Below are 7,500 nucleotides of genomic sequence, written 5' to 3' on the forward strand. Positions count from 1 at the left end.
TTCATTTTGATGGTGAAAAACACTGGACTATGTAGTTCTAGACTGCTTGTGATCGCACACTTCCGTTTAGCCTTGCAAAGGGTGTGTGTGTATATCCTTACCGCTTCACCAAAGCTCAAGACACTGAAAGTGCCACAAAGTGTCCGGCGTTTTCTACCTCGACAGATAAACTCAGCCGTCCGGCTGTGGAGTGAGTGGACTCTCTCTTTCTAACCGATGTAGTCGATGGCTCCCTATTGGTGGGTGCCCTTCCTCAGGCTCCTCCCCCCTCGCGGTGCCCCCGAGAGAGGCTACAGTGGCGTCATATCGCCGTGGTCAACTTTAGATCAGAACATAAAAGACTGGAATAAAGTCTTAATATTTGCTATACAGTAGGATGTCATCATCATCATTACTATTATTATCATTATTACTACTATTAATTACTATCATCATCATTATTGTTATTATCGTTGTTATTATTGTTATATTACAGACCGCAATTCTTCCCCAAGTATTCGAAATCATTATCAGGACACGAAGACAATTAAATGAATCTCTTTTCACCTTTAAAATTGGTAGGTATCCCAGATAAAAAAAAAAAAAAGAAAAAAAAAAGGCTCATTATACACAACCAGATCTGGCTGGCCAAACTGGGTTGATGAATTCAAACGAACGAGTGGACACGCCACACTCTGCCCACCCGAGATCTGTGGTCGGTGCTTCCTAACGAAGCGATAAGATAAGAGAGAGAGAGCCAAGATAGCAGCCGCGCACGTACCCGACTGCCAAGTCAGTCGCTGATCATCCGTCAGAATTGACAGTGCAAAGCGAAATGATAAATAATAATTAATAATTAATAATAATAATAATAATAATAATAATAATAATAATAATAATAATGATAATAATAATAATAATAATAATAATAATAATAATAATAATAATGATAATAATAATAATCATCATCATCGTTGGGCAACAGGTGCGTATATGCAAACCTATTCACATTACAATAACTAATGTGGGTATACAATTGAATTGCAGAGAGAGAGAGAAAGAAAGAAAGAGAGAGAGAGAGAGAGAGAGAGAGAGAGAGAGAGAGATCCTTCCTGATGACACAGCTGGAGCTCCGTGGGTTGGTAGGCGCATAACACACACACACACACACACACACACACACACACACACACACACACACACACACACATATATATATATATCTTCTTTTCCTGTTGGCGTTTCCCATTTTCATATAATCTTTGTAAGCCTTAACACTTAGTAGACTCTACAAACTAAATTCCAACTTGGAGACAAAAAAATATGTTGACCACACGAGTCGTAACATCAACAGTAAACACCAGATTAATAAAACACAAAAGAGCCGTTAAGTGTGTCCAAAATAATTCCGTCACCTTCAATCACATTTAGGAAGAAGGCGAAAAAGAAGAAAAATAAGAAGACGACGAAAGAAGAAGAGGAATAAGACGAGCAAGAAAATATATGTAAGAAAGCGCCCTTAAACTTACAGACAAAATCGGTGTCTCGCCCTCACAGGAAGAACAAAATCCCCTGGCGCATGACATCGACAAGGGCACGTCAAGGTGGGGGGAGGAGGAGGAGGAGGAGGAGGAGGAGGAGGAGGAGGAGGAGGAGGAGGGAGAGGGTAATTTTTGGTCTCCTCCGGCGCGCCTCCATCTTCGGGTGACAACATGGCGCCGACAGCAGAGGTGGAGTCATAGGAGAAGGTGGCTGGCTGGCCAGGGACTGACCTACAGGAGGGAGGGATGAGTAGCAGAAGGGAGGGAGGGAGGGAGGGAGGGGGGAACACAAGTTAAAAAGTGATCAGCTTTCTTTTATTTTGAGAGGAAACGATTCTTCATTCACGAAAGAATGTTGATTTATTTCGACGCAAGGTTGACCCTTTTTTCCGCCAAGGTTGACCTCCTGACGAAGAGAGTGACCTGGAGTCTTTCACGAGGGTCGTGCTGACGCCGGTACTACCTGCGACCGGTGACGCCTCCTGTCACAACACGCCGTCCGTCGTTCTAGGAACTGTATGACCGTCGTAGGTGTGCCGCCTGAACTCGGCCCAGTCTTGTCGGGCGAGTTCCCACCCCTTTTTTAAGTCCCTTTTTAGATTTATTTTTTAGTCCATTTTATAATTTTTGTTTTAGTTCTACTTTTTCAAATTTATTTCTTGTTCGTTTTTTTATAATCTATATTTTCTGAGATTATTTTTTCTTTTAATTTTTTAAGCTCTTTTCCTATTTCTATATTTCATTTCCTTTTCAATTTTCTTTTTATAGTTCCTTCCTTTTCTTATTCCTTTTTTCAAGTTCTTTTTCTATTCTCTACATTCGTCATTCGTCCCCTACAAAGATGAATAATTCCATACAATTATTCCTTCTTTTTGGATTCCTGTTCCTTGATAATGTGCTGTCGATTTATCTTTTATTTTCATTTAATTGTACCTGTTTATTTATCTATTTCTTGTTTTCTTGACTTAGAATCTCTTTTAATCCACATTTCACCTCGCCATCACCAAAACAACGAGGCCATCTCGTTTTCCCTCCGCAGTAACTGAACCTGCCACAATCCTGGCGAGGTCGCCATTCCCCACCTCCTCATTTCCCCTCGCCATCAGGAAGACATCCGGACGCCTTCTCCAAATCCTCCCCTCCCGGTTCCCCCTTCTGCCCATGTCTCGCTGTATAATGAGGAAGGGGTGAGGGGCGGTGAAGGTGGGGGGGGGGCACCAGGCCGGGTCAGGCCAGGACAGGTAAAAGGATGGCAGGACCGCCATCACTACCGCCTTGCCTTCTAGGGACATCCTTGGCAGCATACCACTCAATCCTGAAGAGGCGGTGGCGGTGGTGGGGGCTGTAGTAGTAGTAGTGGTGGTGGTGGGCTTAGCAGTGGTAACGGTAGCACTTGTGGTGGTAACGAAGTATGGTGGTGAGGTGACGGTGACAGCAGTGGTGGTGACAGACGACGTGATGGTGGCGATGTTGGTAGCAGCAGTGAGGTGGTGGTGGAGATCAAAGTTGTGGTGTTATTGATGATGGCGGTGGTGGTAAGAGTGGTGATGGTGATATTCATGATGGATGACCTGGTGGTGGCGGTGGCGGCGGCGGCGGCCGGAGGGCAAGCAGTTGGGGAGGAAGTGACGATGTTAGCGGTTGTGGCAGTAGAAAGGGCAGTGGCCGTGGCCGAGTGGTAGTGGAATTGGTATGGTTGTGGTGGTGGCGGCACTGGAGCTAGGCGGGTCTGTCCGGCGATGCCTGCTTGACCATATCGCTTTTTTTGTGAGCGCGTGTGTGTATGTGTGTGTGTTTATGTGCGTATGTGTGCGTATGTACGTATGTGTGCGTATGTGTGTGCGCGTATGTGTATATGTGTGTGTATGTGCGTATGTGTGTGCACGTATGTGTATATGTGTGTGTGTATGCGTATGTGTGTCTGTGTGTGTGCGTATGCATATGTGTGTCTGTGTGTGTGTGTGTGTGTGTGTGTGTGTGTGTGTGTACACTAGTAGTTGCGTATACATGTAAACAAGTACACTGACCGAGCACCTGAACTTGGCGTCTATGTCTGTCTGTGTGACAGGTCACGTTTGTGTCCAGGATCAGTCCAGCTCCGATTCAAACTACAAACACTCGCACGCACGCACGCACGTACAAACGCACGCACAACAAAAAACGAGCAGGAAGTAAAAGAAGAAGAAGAAGAAGAAGACGTAGAAGGAGAAAGAAGAAAAGGAAAGAACGTCTTCTCCTTTGGAGAGGGAGCTGCCCGAGACAATGCGCCTGATATCGCGGGACTGATGGACTCTTAAGATTAGTCGGGGGTCGCCACGGGAGCTGCTGGGCAGCGGAGAAGCAGCTGACAGGCAGACAGACGGACGGACAGACAGACAGAGGGATAGACGGAGAGACAGAGACATTCCCGGTGGCGGCGGCACACACTGATGGAGTGTGGTGGTGGAGGGGGCGCATTCTGCCTATACTGGGGTTGGGGGGCGCACCTCGGGGGAGAGGGAGGGGCATGGTGGGAGGCTTTCCTGATACCCCTACAGACCAGAGTTACGCAGGCTTTTTTTTGTTTTATTGATCTCTTGTGCTAAGGTTTTGGGGGCGTCAGAGTTCTGCCTGGAGAGCCCAGTGCAGGACCATCAGACTAGCCTCCTGAGCGACGAAGCAGTATCTGCTTTAATCTTTTTTTTTTTTTAAGATAAATCAAGAGACAAAAATGAAATATGAAATAAAATATGGTAAAATGAAATGAAATATAAGATACCCTTTGCAATGAATGGGAGTGGGCGGGGGAGGAAGGGAGGGGGGGGGCATTATCTTGACCCTCTCTGGGGAGGAACGGAGACGTGCCGCGCTCCCTGGCGTACGAATCACCAATCTGGTCTTGAATCACTTGTTGGGCTTGTGATCGACAGCTATTTCCCTTCCAGATGAGGGCTGAAAGGGTACATAGGTGCCCGATCCATGGGTAATGCTGTGACCTTACACTACACACACGTGCGTGTGTGTATGTGTGTTTCTGTGTGTGTATGTGTGTGTGTTTTTGTGTGCGTGTGTGTGTGCAGGATGAGGAAGAGGAAGGAGGAAGAGAATGACGATGACGAGGAGGAGGAGGAGAGCGTAGGGTTAGATGCTTTGTAGTAACTCTCTTTCTTCTTTCGGTCATCAGGACAGCCCACTCCAGGAGACGAGGAGGAGGAGGAGGAGGATTGCTTCAGCGATGACACAGGAATCGACCCACGTGACGGACACGGGAAAGGTGTGTGTGTGTGGGGGGGGGGATGCACCTGTTCTGCTCACAGATTGCACTTGGGGCAGGCGCGCGCACACACACACACACACACACACACACACACACACACACACACACACACACACACACACACACACACACACACACACACACACAGGCACATGCACACGTCATTTATCTGGACCCAAATATGGATCCTGTGACGACATATCCTCTTCCTCCTCCTCCTCCTCCTCCTCCTCCTCCTCCTCCTTCCTCCCCTGCGATTCATTCCTGGCGTCTCTGATAAGAGCGAGGGACGCCAGGAATGAGGATCCTGTTTCTGTGCGCGCGCCACCATGTGTATGTAAATTTGTGTACGTGTTTCTGTAAATATGTACATTGTGTATGTCATGTACTCGTATGTATGTATACATGAATATATGTATTGTATGTATGTATGTGTGCATGTATGTATGCATATATATATACGTATGTATGCATGTATATATGTACTGTATGTATGATTTTATGTATGTATATACAGTATGTATGCATGCGTGCATGTATGTATGAATGTATGTATTAATGAATGAATGTATGTATACATATATTCACTACATACAGTAAGTATGCGCGATATCTGTATGCATGGTCGGGTGATCAGACGGAAAGAAAGAAAGAAGGAAAGAAGGAAAGAAAGAAGGAAGGAAGAATAGAGTGAAAAAGAAAAGGAGGAGGACAGGAACAGGAAAAAAGAATGAATGAGTGAAGGAAGGAAGGAAGGAAGGAAGGAAGGAAGCTGACTGAAGCACTGGACGGATGGGACGGGGGATGGGGAGGGGGAGGGGGAGGGGGGTACCTACTGGACGATGGAAGGTCAAAATATACTCGCACACGTGTGTGTGTGTGCGTGTGTGTGTGTGCGTGTGTGTGTATGCGTGTGTGTGTGTGCGTGTGCGTGTGTGTGCGTATGTGTGTGCGTGTGTGTGTGTGCGTGTGTGTGTATGCGTGTGCGTGTGTGTGCGTGCGCACGCGATCGCGAGTAACATTCATCTTCAAAGATGTTTCTTTTCTAATTATTATTAAGTGCTACTACTTATCAAGTGTGTGTGTGTGTGTGTGTGTGTGTGTGTGTGTGTGTGTGTGTGTGTGTGTGTGTGTGTGTGAGAGAGAGAGAGAGAGAGAGAGAGAGAGAGAGAGAGAGAGAGAGAGAGAGAGAGAGAGAGAGAGAGAGAGAGAGAATGAACTAAGCAATAAAGTCTTCCGCGGAGTGGTGAAGGGGGGTGGAGGAAGAGGAGGAGAAGGAGGAGGAGGAGGAGGAGGAGAAGGAGGTGTAGTAGAAGGGGTGGGAGGTGGGGGAAGAGGAGTCGGGGAGTAAAGGGGGGGATGGAGTAGGAGTTGTGAGGGGGGGGGATTAGGAGAGAGTCTAAATATACATGAGAGGACGAAGCGCTCAAGGTCAAGGGGGGGGGGAGAGTCCTGCCGTGGATGGAGGAGGAGGAGGAGGAGGAGGAGGAGGAGGAGGAGGAGGAGGAAGAGGAGGAGGTGTTTATGTTTGCCCGTACACACTCCACACTCACTCCACACTCCCCCCCTTCCCCCGACTCCACCTCCTGACTTTCCCTACACACAAATACTTGTGCCTTTTGAGCATTCCCAGTATCTGTCTGTTCCCTGTCATCTAATTTTCCTACTTCTTTCTTTTCCTTCCTCCTTTCCTCTTCGGAGTTCCTTCCTTCCTTCCTTCCTTCCTTCAATCCCCAGACTGTTTTCCTTCCTTCCTTTTGTATTTATAGTTAATTCATTCCTTTGACTCTTCCTTCCTTCCTTTCTTCTTTCCCCATTCCTTCCTCCTCCTCCTCCTCCTCCCACCCATCTTTCCTCCTTTTCTTCAATTTACACTTCCTTCCGTCTTTTCTTCCGTTGCCCCTCCCTTTCCTCCCGTCCATTTCTTCCGTTGCCCTTTCTTTCTTTCCATCTGATAGTCGTTCTCCCTTTCTTGCACCATTTATTCATTATTTCATTCATTCATTCTCTCCCATTTTACCCCTTTACCCCTCTCCTTCCTTTTCTCCTTAATCTTCTTTTATTTCTTCTATTCTTTACCCTTCCTTTCGTCTTTCTCTTCTTCCTTCCACTCCTCTCGTTTCCTTCCTTCATTTTCCCCTCCTACCTTCCTTATCCCTCTATTTCTATTTATCTTGTATTCTTTCTTCCTTCCTCCTTTCCACCTTTCATTCGTTTTACCTCCTACCTTCCTTCCTTCCTTCCATTGTTCTATTCCTCCTTTCTTCCACTCTTTCAACTTACTTTCCATCTGTGCTTCCTTCCATTTTTTCTTTTTCCTTCGTTCCTTCCATTTTCCCCTTCTTCTTCCTTCCCTCCTCCCTTTTTCCTTTCTTTCATTCTTTTCCTTCTTCTTCCTTTCTTTTCAGAGTTTCTGTCCTTCTTGCCGCCATCCCCCCTCCTCCCGGGATTTTTTTTTCTTTTAAATTACATAATCATCTGCCCAAATTCTGCTGATCATACAGAACCACGTACAAAGAGGAAATGCAGGAAAGCCTGGCTCTTGCTGAGGGGTGTCCAAACCATCAAACTGTTCAGCATTAGATCAGCCCAAAGAATCTGCAGCTACGACAGTCAACTTGCACCCACCCACCCACCCACCACAGATACATCCTGATTCTGTGCGACGCCATTTTGTTAGGCCGATAGGGCTCACACTTGCAGATCGAACTCTTCATCGCAGAG

At 46.6% G+C, this 7,500-nt stretch overlaps 1 protein-coding gene across 6 annotated transcripts in view; it reads right to left on the bottom strand.

The window, feature by feature from the left end:
* Positions 1-7,500, bottom strand: part of LOC143021062 (uncharacterized) — a 416,468-nt gene that overhangs the window by 43,119 nt on the left and 365,849 nt on the right. The window contains exon 1 of one of the 6 annotated variants that reach the window (XM_076178290.1): positions 102-189. The exons of 3 other annotated variants lie outside the window; for them this stretch is intronic. The gene's annotated coding sequence lies outside the window, so the exon portion shown is untranslated. Of the gene's footprint in view, positions 1-101; positions 190-7,500 lie in introns of those variants that run through there. 2 more of the 6 variants (XM_076178311.1, XM_076178330.1) reach the window with 2 other exon arrangements.

The sequence above is a fragment of the Oratosquilla oratoria genome, chromosome 3, assembly GCF_046742065.1.
Source record: "Oratosquilla oratoria isolate Oo_2021 chromosome 3, ASM4674206v1, whole genome shotgun sequence".
NCBI classification, from domain to species: Eukaryota; Metazoa; Arthropoda; class Malacostraca; order Stomatopoda; family Squillidae; genus Oratosquilla; species Oratosquilla oratoria.